Source organism: Quercus suber, unplaced genomic scaffold, assembly GCF_002906115.3.
Source record: "Quercus suber isolate HL8 unplaced genomic scaffold, Cork oak 2.0 scaffold_986, whole genome shotgun sequence".
Lineage (NCBI taxonomy): Eukaryota > Viridiplantae > Streptophyta > Magnoliopsida > Fagales > Fagaceae > Quercus > Quercus suber.
In genome coordinates, this window is record NW_027070401.1 from 78705 (window position 1) to 94536 (window position 15832).

The window sequence follows — 15832 nt, forward strand, 5'->3', positions numbered from 1 at the left end:
CAAGTTACACCTTGTGTAACTCTTAAGAGCCTTAAGATTTTTTTGTACCGTAGATTTTTAATAGATCCAACGATTGAAAAAATAGCATTAAATGATTAAGGATTTCCACCTTATTTACCTAATTAATAACTTATTTTCTCTATCCTCATTTATTACTTTCCATAGACCTTATTGGATATTGTTTAACTATGTCCCTTTCTTCCTTTAAAAAAAAAAAAAAAACTTTTGCAAGCTTAGTAACGAAAATTATTTTTATTATAGAACACAGTTTTGACACTCTGCCACCTTCTCTCATTGACTGACACTCTACAAAATCTAATGCTTTCTTTACATAAACACTTTACTTGTCCTGCTCCCTTCTTTATTTTATTTTTTGTCTTAAATATATTTGAGTTTTGTCATGTGTTTTTGCTATAATGCGTTGAAACTGGAAACCACAAGGCTCTTGCTCATTTTGTGAATTATTTAGGGGCAGTTCTGGCAGGCACAATGTATTTATAGAATCACAAATTATATATCTTTAAATCTTTCTCAAGGGATACACTTTTCAAGTAACAAGCCTCTCTGGGTTGCCTAAATATTTACCGCCACGTACCAGTCAGTAATTAGTCACATTGGTGTTTTGGGCTACTCAATAAAACCACATTTTTTTCTTTCTTTTGTGAACCTGAGGGGAAGAGGAGTCCATTCTTCACTGAAATCAAAAGTGGAATTCATATCCACCTGAAAATCCTCCAACAAATGCACCACCACTAGGGAAGCCTCCTTCAAAAGTAAATGTAAATGGCTGTCCCCCACCAAAGTTGAAACCACCCCCACCCTGTCCTCTTCAATGTCTTCTCCTCTATCATATCTCGTTCGTTTTTTTTCATTGCTGAGAACCTCATATGCAGCAGGCCGGCACCCAAGGATTTTGAGAGAAGAAAAATTTAAACTTTTTTAGTCTTTGTTTTTTGCCTAGATTCATATACATCCAGCAATTTTAGGAAGAAAGGGACACAGTTAAACAACATTCAATGAGGTCTATGGAAAATAATAAATGGGGATAGAGAAAAAATATTATTAATTAGGAGAATGAGGTGGAGAATAATAATCATTTAATGCTATTTTTTTAACCGTTGGATTTATTAGAAATCTACGGTACAAAAAAGGTGTAACTTCTTAAGGGTTACACTAGGTGTAACTTGAACCTATCTCTAAATATATATATATATATATATATAAATACAAAATAAATAAATTTTAGCAACTTTACAAATTTACATATTTTTAACTTAATTGATGTGAGTGATTTTGGTACTCAGATGTATAAAATTGACACTTAAAAAAAAAAAAAAAAATTGCATTGCGCGAAGCAAATTCTCTTATCATGTGAAACAATTCCAAGTTAACATGGTTGACTTATATTAAAATACTAATAAATAAATAATTAAAAACTAACTTTGTGCACTTGTATTTTATGATTCTCAAAAAAAAAAAAAAAAAAAAAAAAAAAAAGAAAGAAGACTAACTTTGTGCATGCAAACTTTGGTACAAGTGAACGTAGCCATAAGAGACTGCGCACAAGTCATGAAGCCTGCATTTGCAGACAAGAGGTTTTTTTTTTTTTTTTTTTTTTTTTTTTAAGAAACCTGTAGACAAGAGTTGGTAGAGCTATTTATGGGAATTTTCTCTCAAAAATCTAAGGCAAAGTTTATTTTTTATTTTTATAATTATTTAATAAACTTGTAACTTTATTACGACGAATCAATTGGGATAACTTTGCTCTCAAAATGAAGCATTCTTAGAAATAATGCATCAGAATGATTGAAAAGTGATTCTAGTGGGAGTTTAATTAAGGAGGATTTAAAATAGCACAAGTTGAAGTAGTAAAAAAAAAATATTAAAATTAAGGAATTGGTTGAGAGTATATATTATAATATAGTATAAAAGAATACATTTGAATGATCCGATTAGTTTGTTAAGGAGTTATAACTGACCCCATAGTTTTAAGACTAAGACAAAATATATACTTTTGGTCCTTAAAACTCGGGTTAAGAATTTTTACTCTAGCCTAATCTAAAGTATATATGTGTGTGTAAAACTTGGGTCAAGTTTTATTTAGTCTCTAAAGTTTGAAAATTTATTCTTTAATTACATTGTTAAAAAAATTGTAAATGTAGCAAATTAGTCTTGTAATCTTACTGTTATGACATAGTGCCGCATTACTTTGTCAAATTTTGCCATGCTAGAAATAATTAATTTAGTATTTTTACAATTTTTTAAGGACTAAAAAAAATGAAAAATTCACTAGGTTTAAAATTATCATTTTAGTCCACTAAGTTAAAAAAAAAATATATATATATATATATATATATATATTTTAGTTCATTAAATAAATTAATAAAATAATCTCTAAAATTAATTTTACTATGGCAAATAGTATTTCTAGTGTGTCTGTCTTTTTTTCCTTATCTGATAACTCAGTATTATTTAAAACTGTTATATCTCTTTTTCCGTCTATATCTAACGGTGAATTTAACATTTCTATCTTTTTAGCTAATTTTGCTAAACCATTATCTTGGGTATATATCATAGATCTTTCAATTGATTTTAATCTTTCTTCAATTTTTTCCCTTAAACTATCATTATTCCTAGGACTATTATTTGTCCTTTCTTTGTTGACTAGACTATCATCTTCTTTCTCTTTCCTTATCATGTTTCTTTCTTTTTCTATCTTTTTCTATATCTATTTCTTTACATAGAGTTCCATCTTTTGAGTTGGTTAGAGTACTATTGCCTTGTTGTCTTTTTGTTCTTTCTAACATCTCTTTTACTATGTCTTTCCGTATCATTCCTTTTTCTTTGTCTTCATTAATTATATCTAGCTTCTTCTTTTGTATTATAGCACTGGGATTCTTTTGTATTGTTTCTATTAAGTCATCTTTCCTATTATTATTTTCTTGTCTTTCTATAGAACTTCTTACTTTCACTACTTGACTATAGTCTTTTCTTTCATCAAAGTCTTTCTTGTTGTCTTCTTTATATTGCATTATTTCTATAAAGCTATTTTGTTTCTTTTCTGTCAGAATTTTTTTTAAGCTTTCTTTCTTCAAGTCATCTTTTCCAAAGTCTTTTTTATTGTTTTTATTTATTATAACTATAGGTCTATCAATTGCTTTTAGTTCTCTCTCATCTTTTCTACTATTATGCCAATTAACTGTCATGATCTTTGTTAAAGGTGATCTGTGATGAGGTTCAAATTCTCTTTCTGAATTTAAAGCTTTCATTTTTTAATAGAGGTCCAAAAAACTATCATTTTTTCTTTCTACTATAATGGATCTTTCAATATTTTCTAAAGATTATAATTTTTTATTAATTATGTCTAAAAAACTATTATTGTGTTTATTAGTCTGTCGGTTAATTTTATCTCCTATTAATATATTCCAATTATTTGTGCTATTATATTTTAATGAATATAATAGCACAAAATATAGAAAAAGAGACATAATGGCTCTAAAGAATTAAAAACAATTCCAACAAAAAAGAAACAAAATAGCTCTATAGAAATAATGCAATATAAAGAAGACAACAAGAAAGACCTTGATGAAAGAAAAGACCATAGTCACATAGTAAAGTAAGAAGTTCTATAGAAAGACAAGAAAATAGGAAAGATGACATAATAGAAACAATACAAAAGAAGAAACTAGATATAATTGATGAAGACAAAGAAAGAGGAACGATACGGAAATGCATAGTAAAAGAGATGTTAGAAAGAATAGAAAGACAACAAGGTAATAGTACCCTAACCAACTCAAAAGAAACTCTATGTAGAGAAATAGATATAGAAAAAGAGATAGGAAAAGAAAGAAACATGATAAGGAAAGAGAAAGAAGAAGATAGTCTAGGAAAAGTAGTCAACAAAGAAGAGAAAGATAATAGTTCCAAGAAGAGTAATAGTTTAAAGGAAGAAATTGATGAAAGACTAAAATCAATTGAAAGATCCATGATATATACCCAGGATGATGGTTTAGCAGAATTAGCTAAAAAGATAGAAATTTTAAATTCACCTTTAGATATATACAGAAAAAGAGACATAACAGTTTTAAATAATACTGAGTTATCAGATAATGAGAAAATTGACAAACATATTAGAAATACTATTTGTCATAAATGTAAATAATATGGACATACTAAAAAATAATGTGATAGACATAATAAAATTGTTAAACAAATCAGTAAATTAGAATTTGAGAAAGATGTAATAAATGAATTAATGGAAATGTTTTAAGTTAAGCAGAAAGAGATAGACCAAGTAAAGAAAAAGGAAGAACAAAAATCAACCAACCCACTTAAAGTCAATAAAAGAAAAGGAAAACAAAAAGAGATAATAATGAAATTGATAGATAATCTACCTAATCATTTAAAAGACAAAAAAGAACATTTACTAAAATTGAAAGATTCTATAGATATGCCTATTGCTTGTAGTAAGTGTAGGAAATATGGACACCATGCTACGGAATGTGAAAAAGCTAAGAAAGGAAAAGATAAGAAAGAAAAGACAAAAAACAAACAAGATGACGTAGATATAAATCCAGTAACTCTACAAGATTTAATGACAGAAATTGTTTTAATAGACTCAGGTGCTTACATGAATTGCATACAAGAGGGATTAATACCTTTAAAGTATTATGAAAAATCATTTTAAAGATTAACTCAGGCTAACGGAGAGAAGCTTATAATTAATTACATAATACCTAATGTTCATATATGTAATGATGGAGTATGTTTTGAAATTGTTTTTGTTTTAATTAATGACCTTTCTTCTAAAATCATTTTAGGAAATCCCTTTATGGCCTTACTTTATCCATTTTCAACAACAGACGAAGTAATTAAAACTAATGTGTTAGGAAAAGACACACTTTTTAAATTCATTTTACCACCTATCCTGAAAGAAATTTATTTACTAGATAATATTTCCATGATAAAAGAAATTGATAAAGAAAGAATTTACAGAAAAAATAGACATTTATTATCCTTAAAGTCAGAATTAATATATGAAAGAATTGCTAATCAATTGACAGATCCCATATTAAATCATAAAATAGAAGTATTCAGACAACAAATTGAGACATAAATTTTTTCTAATCTCCCTACTGCTTTTTGGCATAGGCACCGACATATAGTACAATTACCTTATGAAAAAGACTTTAATGAAAAGCAGATACCTACTAAGGCTAGACCAATACAAATGAATAATGAATTATTAGAACACTGTAAAAAAGAAATTGAAGATCTTTTAAATAAAGGTTTAATCAGGAAAAGCAAGTCTCCTTGGAGTTGTGCTGCTTTTTATGTTAATAAACAGGCAGAATTAGAAAGAGGAGTTCCAAGATTAGTTATATATTATAAGCCTTTAAATAAAGCATTACAATGGATACGATATCCTATTCCCAATAAGAAAGATTTACTTGATAGACTTCATGAAGCAACCATAGTTTCTAAATTTGATATGAAAAGTGGATTTTGGCAGATATAGATAGACAAGACAAAAAGATATAAAACCAATGTTATAAATACCATTTCGGTTTGTTTATTAGAACGGAATATTTCGGTACCGACCTATTTCGGCATACTGTTTTAGACCATTTCGAAATTACCACTTTAAATATATATATATACACACACACATGTATAATTAATAATAAAAAAATGTTATTACTCATTGCTATTCTTAAGCCAAATTTTATAAATGTAATATCATTTGATAAGGGGAATTTTTAATTGAAAAAATAAAAGAAGTTGTTGATCTCCAAAGACCCGTCAGCTTTATTATGTATCCTGAAGACATCACGCAAGATGAAGCCGTCAGTCTCTAAGCTGAAGACTTCACACAAGATGAAGCCGTTAAGCTGATGACTTCATCTTACAACCTGATGGAATCTACACCCGGACAAAATGAAAAGCTGATGGGGAGAAAGCTGAAGATAGTAAGCTGAAGAGTAAGCAAAAGGCAGTAAGTTGAAGAGGAAGCTAATGAGAACAAGCTGAAGAGGTTAAGCAAACCTCCATCGGGATCCATTAGTAAGTGACAATGTTAGGGAGTCCACGAAGCTCACCGCATAGCCTACGAGTTGACCTTAGGCAATGAAGATGGGTAGCCGACGCTAATAAAGCTGAAGGGAGTAGGCGAAGCTGACGACCCTAATGTGGTTTGTCTCGATCACCACGCATGAGTATATAAGGAAATGTCTTGTATCCCACGCTTAGTGTTAGTCTCCTACAAGGAAAGGATTCCGCAATATACGCTCATGAGGATTCCTATAAGAAAAAGACTTCTAGTCCAAGGAGGAGAGGTCAACCCTCTACTACTATAAAAGCCCCAATACCCTCACAAACCGAGGTACGCATAATTAACCCCTCTCTAGTACTCTAGAGTTGTGAATAAGAGAATTCTCTAACTTGACTGTCGGAGGGTATTTGGCCGGTATCTCACTGGTACTCCTTTTAAGGTCTTCAGCTTTTGTGTTGTGCAGGTTCTCATCGAAGCACGTGAGGACCATGTGGCTTACTGATGATTTTTCGGCATCATCAGTTGGCACCGTCTATGGGAAACATTTTGTTACGTTTCGCAAGCCATACTATAGTTTCCCAGACAAAAGAATTGCACAGTGCTCACTCGCTCGATGGCAACCACTAACGACATTCAAGAAGAGGAACCACTCACGATCGCCCTCAAGAGACAAGTTCAAAATCTCGCCTTTACCGTGGAACGCCTCACCAAATGAAACCACGACCTAGAAGAACAGCTGCGCCAGAAGAATGCAACACCGAATAACCAAAAAGATGATCAAGAAGGAACCAGCATTGAAAGAAGGAACCAGGAGGGACCTGAAGGCAGCAACGCCCCAGGCCGACAAGAACGACAAAATACCAGCCGTCCTTTCGGCTTAGATACAACACCTCCTTACATGGTCCTAGAGATGTAGATGATGAAAGAAATGATGGACCTTATGATGAATGCCCTCAAAGGCTAGGTGTTCAGCGACCTCAACGATTTGGTCCACCGAACCGATTTGCCTTTCACCACCTCCATCAACTCCTTCCCCCTTCCACCAAAGTTCCATATGCCATAGGTACAAAACTATGATAGAAACAAAGACCTTCTATATCATTTGGAGTCCTTTAAGACCTTGGTGCACCTTCAGGGGGTACTCGACAAGATCATGTGTAAAGCTTTCCCCACTACGCTGAAGGGTCTCGCAAGGATATGGTTTAGTAGGCTGACGCCTAACTCCATTAGTACTTTCAAGGGTCTTGCAAGGGTCTCGCAAGGATATGGTCCACCGAACCGATTCGCCTTTCACCACCTCCATCAACTCCTTCCCCCTTCCACTAAAGTTCTGTATGCCATAGGTGGAAAACTACGATAGAAACAAAGACCTTCTATATCATTTGGAGTCCTTCAAGACCTTGATGCACCTTCAAGGGGTACCCGACGAGATCATGTGCAGAGCTTTCCCCACTACGCTGAAGGGTCTCGCAAGGATATGGTTTAGCAGGCTGACGCCTAACTCCATTAGTACTTTTAAGGAGCTAAATGCCTAGTTTGCTTTGCACTTCATCGGGGGACATAGGAGCATGCTTGATAAGCATCAAGCAGCGGGAAGATGAGACGCTAAGGTCTTACATAGCACGCTTTAACAAAGAGGCACTTTCAATCGATGAAGTTGATGACAAGATACTTACAGCTGCTTTCACAAATGGGCTGTGGAAGGGTAAGTTCCTATTTTCACTATACAAGAACGACCCGAAGACTATGTCAAACGTGTTTACAGGGCAACCAAGTACATGAATGCTGAAGATGCACTTCTGACTCAAGAGAAGAGAGAAAGGCAGGAGGATACGCGACAGGACAGAAGGCAGAATATGGCAAGAACTGGAGACGCTGGACAAACAGAAACTACACCACCCATGGAACACCAAGCACCTACGGAAGTACTACCAATAAAAAGGATGGCATAAAGAGCAGCACCCCTTTATTTCCAGTTTACCTTAGTGAATTTTAGCTATTCTCTTCAGTTTTTCTATTTTAGTTTTTGCTACAATAACTCTTTTAAAACCCAAAGGGCAGGTATTTGTTTTCTTTTTGAGAACTACTTTTTCTATGAATGCATGGTTTATTATAATAAGAGGAATTTATTTAGACATGGCTAAAGTCGCCTACGGGTGAACGGTTATTACGCTAAGTCACCTACGAGTAGACGCATGGCCAAAGTCGCCTATGGATGGACGGTCACTACGCTAAGCAACTTACGGGTAGAAGCATGGCCAAAGTTGCCTACTGGTGAACAGTCACTACGTTAAGTCACCTACGGGTAAACGCATGACCGAAGTCGACTATAGGTGGATGATCACCATACTAAGTTGCCTACCAGTAGACGACCAAAAAAGTGACGAGGCACCAAAATTTAGTCACCTCAATTAGTCCACAACCCCAAGTGGACGACTCATAAGGTGATGAGGTACCAACACAGTCACCTCAATAAGTCCACAAAGTGGACGACCCTATTAAATTCACAAAGTGGACGACATTGATGAGTCCAAAGTGGACGACCTCACCCTAAGAGAATAAAAAATTATTAATTCCACAAAGTGGACGAGTTTATTATTGAGTCTACTGCTAAGTCCACAAAGTGGAAAAATTTATTACCAAGTCTACAAAGTAGACGAGCGTAAGTCCACAAAGTGGACGGGCCTATTGTCAAGTCTACAAAGTAGGCGAGTTTAATATAAATCCACAAACTTGACCAAAGTCTACAAAACAAATCAGCCTAAGTTTACAAAGTGGATGGGCATATTACCAAGTCTACGAAGTAGACAAGCTGAAGTCCACAAAGCGGACGACCCCTCAAAAATGAATGAAATTATCCACAAAGTGGAAGAATGTATGACTTGTTCCGCAAGTGGACGAGTCCATCAAGTAAAAGCAAGCTGACGCCATTATCCACAAATGGACGAATTCGTGAACAAATCCACCAGTCCACAAAAAGGACGCGTTCAAAGAAGAAGATGGTTTGAAACCGTTAAAGAAGATGTGTCTAAAAGACACCTTAAGTGGATGGATTCACCTTAAATTACCAAGTACGAACGTATCCTAACATACATACAAATGCCAAGGATAGACACACATGCCAAATAAAAAGTAATGGGCGTAAAATACTACAAATAAAGTGATGTTTTTACAAGCAAAAGCCCAAAAACAAGTGGGCGTCAAATATTGTCTGAAATTAGCTTACGTTTACAATAAAGAAAGAAAAAAGCTTAAATTCATGAAGCCAGGGGGTCTTGAGGCTTTTCATCACCCTTTGGAAGAAGGGCCTGGATGCTTGGAGCGGAAGGGTCTTCAACATGAGAGTTTGCCGACAGAGTCAAAGGGATGACAAGCTGGTCCACAATAGGCTGGGCAAGGACGACGCTATCATCTTTTAGGTCCGCCACAGACTTGGTAAGATCGTCACCTTCCTCAAAAATAGTGTCACCCACGGGTGTTGACTGTAAAGGCTCATCCAGAAATGGAACCGATCAGTTCGTGCACGTGCTCAAGCATTTAATAAAGGCAGCCCGAGGCGTCACACATGAATGACATTTCTGATGATGTTAACTCCATAACCCGTCAGCTAAAGCTAACGAGGTTATGGAGTGGGGGGCAACTAATAAAGGGAATTTTTAATTGGAAAAATAAAAGAAGTTGTTGATCTCCAAAGACCCGTTAACTCTATTATGCATACTAAAGACTTCACACAAGATGAAGCCATTAAGCTGATGACTTCATCTTACAACCTGATGGAATCTACACCCGGATAGAATGAAAAGCCAACGGGGAGAAAGTTAAAGACAATAAGCTAAAGGTAGTAAGCTGAAGGCAGTAAGCTAAAGACAGTAAGCTAAAGACAATAAGCTGAAGAGTAAACTGAAGACAGTAAGCTGAAGAGTTGCTGTAGAGTAAACTGAAGGCAGTAAGCATAAGAGGAAGCTGATGAGAATAAGTTGAAGAGGGTAAACAAACCTCGGTCGGGATCCATTAGTAAGTGACAATGTTAGGAGTCCACGAAGCTCACCGCATAGTCGACGACTTGACCTTAGGCAATGAAGATGGGTAGCTAACACTAATAAAGCTGAAGGGAGTAAGCGAAGCTGATGACCCTAACGTGGTTTGTCTTGATCACCAAGCATGAGTATATAAGGAAATGTCTTGTATCCCACACTTAGTGTTAGTCTCCTACAAGGAAAGGATTCCGCAATATACGCTAATGAGGATTCCTATAAGAAAAAGACTTCTAGTCCAAGGAGGAGAGGTCAACCCTCTACTACTATAAAAGCCCCAATACCCTCACAAACCAAGGTACGCATAATTAACCCCTCTTTAGCACTCTAGAGTTGTGAACAAGAGAATTCTCTAACTTGACCGTCGAAGGGTATTTGGCCGGTACCTCACCGGTAATCCTCTTAAGGTCTTCAGCTTTTGTGTTATAGGTTCTCATCGGAGCATGTGAGGACCATGTGGCTTACTGACGATTTTTCAGCATCATCATCATCATTTATTGAATGTAATATAGTGTTTTAAAATAAATACTACTATAATGATAAAGTGATTAGATTGATTATTTTAAAATTCAAATTTAGGTATTTTTGTAATAAACACACATGGATATTTATAATAAAGGAACCTTCTAGGAAGCCCCTTTTCACCTTTTCACCTAACCCCACTCCATCACCCATGTGCAATGTCTTACACATTCTCCTCCACTGTTTTTTCTTCATTTCATATTCCCATCAGTTACTTACAGAAGTGCTTCGTGGAAAGTTTTAGAGACCCAGACCAGAAGTTTAAGTGTAGGTCTGAAGAAGAAAGTTTCAAACACAGCTAAAATTTGAGCTTCCTCCACAACTGCTCTAAATTTCTGTTCTCTTCTTCTTCTTCAAATCATTTGGTAGCTTCGTAGCATATATGATTTGAACTTCTTCAGGCAATCAATGCTAGGTGGAAACATCCTGTGCTGATGGGTTTGTTAGTTTAAGTTTTTTTTTTTGGCTAAAAACTGCTATCGGCCGAAATTTACATTTTGGCCGACATTGACTGGAATTAGCCGGAATGGCCGGAATGACTCGAAACTGGCCGGAATTGGACCCGAGGTGGAATGGGTGGTATTACCATTCCAGATTGCTTCCCGGTACGAAATATTCCGGCCATTCAGGCCGAAACGGAATGGATTTAATAAGAATGTATAAAACTACTTTTACAGTTCCTTTTGGTTAAAAAAATGCACCTAGTGAATTTCAAAACATAATGAATGATATATTTACAGATTTTTCAATTATTTATATAGATGATGTTTTAATTTTTTTCTAAAACAATTGATGACCATTGGAAACATTTAGATATATTTGTTAAAGTAATTAAACATAATGGATTAGTTGTATCAGCCAATAAGATAAATTTGTTTAAAGATAAAATCCAGTTTTAGGTCATAATATTTACAAGGGAACCTTAAGCCCCATTAACATAGCTATTCAATTTGCAGATAAATTCCCGGATGAAATAAAAGATAAAAAATAGTTACAAATATTTCTTGGCAGCCTAAATTATGTTTCAGATGACTTTCAAGGATTAAGAAAGATATGCAGACCCTTGTATAAAAGATTATAGAAGAATCCTCCTCCATGGACAGAAAAACATACTGTGATAATCAGATAGATAAAAAAATATGTTAAGCAACTTACTTGTATTGTTATTCCTTCCCCCAATACTTTTTAAATTGTTGAAACAGATGCTTCTGACATAGGTTATGGTGGAATTCTAAAACAGGTAGCAAAAAATGATACAAAAAAACAAATTGTTAGATTCCATTTTGGCTCTTGCTCAGCTACCCAGCAGAATTACAACACTATTAAGAAAGAAATTTTATCTATTATATTATGTGTTTCAAAATTTCAAAATGATCTTTTTAATCAAAAGTTTTTAATTAGAGTTGACTGTAAAAGTGCTAAAGAAGTTTTACAGAAAGATGTTCAAAATATTGTTTCCAAACAGAGTTTTGTTAGATGGCAGGCTATTTTAAGTGTTTTTGATTTTGATATTGAATATATTAAAAGAGAAACTAATTCTATTCATGATTTCCTAACCCGTGAAAAATGCAAAACTAGACAGTCTTATGCTGCTCCACCAATCCCTCTTTCCCCTAGTAGATTTCTCCCTTGTCCCTCTTTCAACTCACTTACTTTCTCTTTGAACAGACCCCAAGAAAGACCCCCATTAACTTGCAGCCCGAACCCCTTCCAACCACTCTCCCCGAGCTCCACTCCAACAACCAAACAGTCATATGCTTTGCCCTCAACTCCTCCCTTAAAAACACCATTTAAGATGGTTGCATCCTCTTTTCCTCCTTTAGCCTCTCCTTTTAACCAATCAAAGTACAGACCCTCTACCTCTCAAGAAGCCCAAGCCCCAAAAGAAGACCACAATATTGAGCTCCAAAAGATTCTGGGAATTTTATTCTATGGATTGAACCATAATATCGGCACATAACAGATACCCTCTCTCTAGTCAGATAGCTCATACCCCCATGATGGGAACACCCTAAGACAAAAACTTTAAAGACCCAGATATTTTATGATTTTATTCTAGTTGATACAGAGTCAATTTTAGTAACACATATGCCCTGTTCCCAAGACCCAAACAAAATTGGCTACTCTAAAGTTGTCATAAAACAGATCCTCACCCCCTCTTAATGGAGAGCACAACCCTGGATTACTAAGAACTTTTCCCAACTCTTTGAACCTCAATAATTATTATGACTATATGGAAGCTTGGGACAAGTTCCTTCTACTCCAAAACAATATTTACAGACATACTTGGTTTTTCCGGTTTGATATGTATAGAAAGAAAGACATGATGATACCAAGATGGTTCATTGACCGGTGGAATCCCTATGGTCCTGAAGCTATGATTCTCCCTCTTGATCTCCTAAAAGCCTATGAGACTTTCAAAAAAGAACCAAACATACTATACCTTAAAGATTTCCCACATCTTTTGCAGTTCTTTTACAGGTTTCCAGATCTCCCATGGATCATTAGATGGGAATACAAGATAGAAAAGCATCCCCAATATCCTTTTCCTATGCTTACCAGAAAGTTTAAATTAAAATGGTGGATTAAGTTTAATTTTGATCACATTTGCCAGGAATTACAGAAAAAAACCTCTTTCTCCTAGACAAAAATTCTAATTTCCTTTTAGAAAAGAGTCAAGTTCAGTGCCAGCTTGCCTCTGTCTCAAACAGAAGATAACTTAAAAGCAACTACTTGAAGCTGCATCACAAATTTCAGGTGATAAAGATGACACAATAATTGAATCCTCCTCTCCAAATTACAGGACTCACCTAGAAGCATTTCAAGATTCTCAAGATCCCTATGACATATGACAGACAAAACAGAATGACAGCCTGCTCAGACAGACCCTTCAGAGATAATTATGACAGATTAGTATTCACCAGCATGAGGCAGACAAATCAGACAAATATTCCTGACTAAACACTATTCACTCACATGCTTCAAACAGACTATTTAGACAGATCTAGAAAAATCAGATAGATATTCTTGACAAAACACTACTTACACGCATCTGATAGATTCTTAGACAAATTTATCAGAACTTACTTTATGATATTCTACAACTTTTAAGTCTCCACTGATAGAATAACTTGAATGAACTTTACTAACTCAGGTTACTTTTGAACACGTACTATGGTTCACTTCATCTATAAATAGACAGACTTTGAAAACAAAAGCTAGGTCCAGAATTAAGTGATAGGCCACAATCTGAATGACCCCTTGTGATTAAACCAATTAATTAATTAGCCAAGTTATTAATTAATCAATTAGCATGCAAATATGTGGAAGCACAAATAAATCACCAAATAACTAAATATGCAGCAGAAATTAAATGACACGGTGATTTGTTTACGAATGGGGAAAAACCTCGTGGCAAAAACCCCACCAGGTGATTTTCAGGTCACCACTCTCGAAACTCCACTATTATCAAACTAAGTGGTTACAAGTAAAGGAATCCCAAGTACCTTACCAACCTACAGTTGAACCCTTACCCCAATATCCAATTGGATTTGATCTGTAGCGACAGTTCCCACCTTTGATGCACGGCTCCCAAGTACGTGACTAACTAATGCACGAATCCCAATATGCGACTTCAAAACACCAACTTAAGGAAGAAAAGTTGGCTGCAAAGTTCTTTAGTTCATCCTACACAATGAAGATCAGGAAGATGTTTGGTCACAAAACCCTATGGTGCAAATACACAGTAACTTCTTCAGAGAAGATGAACTAGGTCAAGAACTCCGTCTTTTGATCACAATTTACTTGAACAGAGATTGCTCAATGAGTTTACAACTTGTGTCACACTTGACGGCTCTTAAAACAATCCTTTTATATGTTTAGGGTTTGGAGAAAAGAAGGCCCAAAAACATATTCACGAATCCTAAGAAAATCAGATCAGAAAATCTAAAATTTTAAATCTCGACAGATAGCAGGTGTCGAGATAGCTATCGAACAGGTGTCGAGCTTTAATGAAATTGCACTTCAGCTTACTTTTTCTTGGACAGACTTAATGACTTCAACATTTGACCTTGAAACCTTGTTTCTTGAAGTATTAAAAACACCTAGAACTACCCAATTACAAGTAGAGTGCGTTTTGTCAAAGGATTAACCAATTTACATAAATAAGTGACATATGTTCTTAATAAGTGAAAACACATATGTCCTAACATTAAGGTTCAAATTTTAGGTTCAAATTCGGAGGTTCCAAATTCTCTAAGGTTCTAGTTCTTAAGTTCCAACTCCAAAAAGAAGATAGCTCTCTCCCTTTCCTTTAGAAAGACTTTTGTAATCCTTCTTCTCTTGTAATCTTATAACCCTTCCCTTCAGACAGAATCTTGTAAACTTTTACTTTGTAATCTTGTAACTCTTTAGACAGTTTTATTTTCAAAACTTGTATCAAAGGCAGAAGTTTGTTTTCAAGTTTATCAAAGACAAAAAATTTTATTCAAGTAAGATTTTACAAGTTTCTGTTTTCATATTCCATACTCTATTTTAACTTATTTTGAATATATCTGTTTTGCTATTTTCTTCTTTATCATTATTTATGCTTCCATATTGCTGTTGTGCTCTCAGGAGAGAGCACAACAGTAATATGGAAGCATAAACAATGATACCATAACATACCCAGGAGAGAGCATAGCAGTAATATGAAAGCATAAACAATGATAAAATAGATGATAAAGAAAAAAATAGCAAAATAGATATATTCAAAATAAGTTAAAACAGAGTATGGAATATGAAAATAGAAACTTGTTAAATCTTACTTGAATAAAAACTTTTGTCTTTGATAAACTTGAAAACAAACTTCTATCTTTGATACAAGCATTGAAAATAAAACTTTCTAAAGAGTTAGAAGATTACAAAGTAAAGATTGTCTTAGAAACTAAAAGGTTACAAGATTCTGTCTGAAGGAAAGGATTACAAGATTATAAGAGTCTTTCTAAGGGAGAGGGAGAGAGCTATCTTCTTTCTGGAGTTGGAACTTTTTTCTAACTAAAGAAGATAGAATTTATATTATTATAAAAAGGCGAAAGTACAAAGATATAGTAAAGGGGTCCTGAGCCACTCAGGCCTACACGCTAGCTTGGGCTAGGACAAGGATAGGATAGCCCTGCCAAAACAACTAATAAACTAATGGAGGAACAAAGACATTGCTTGTCTTAACACTAGCATGTCCGTTGAT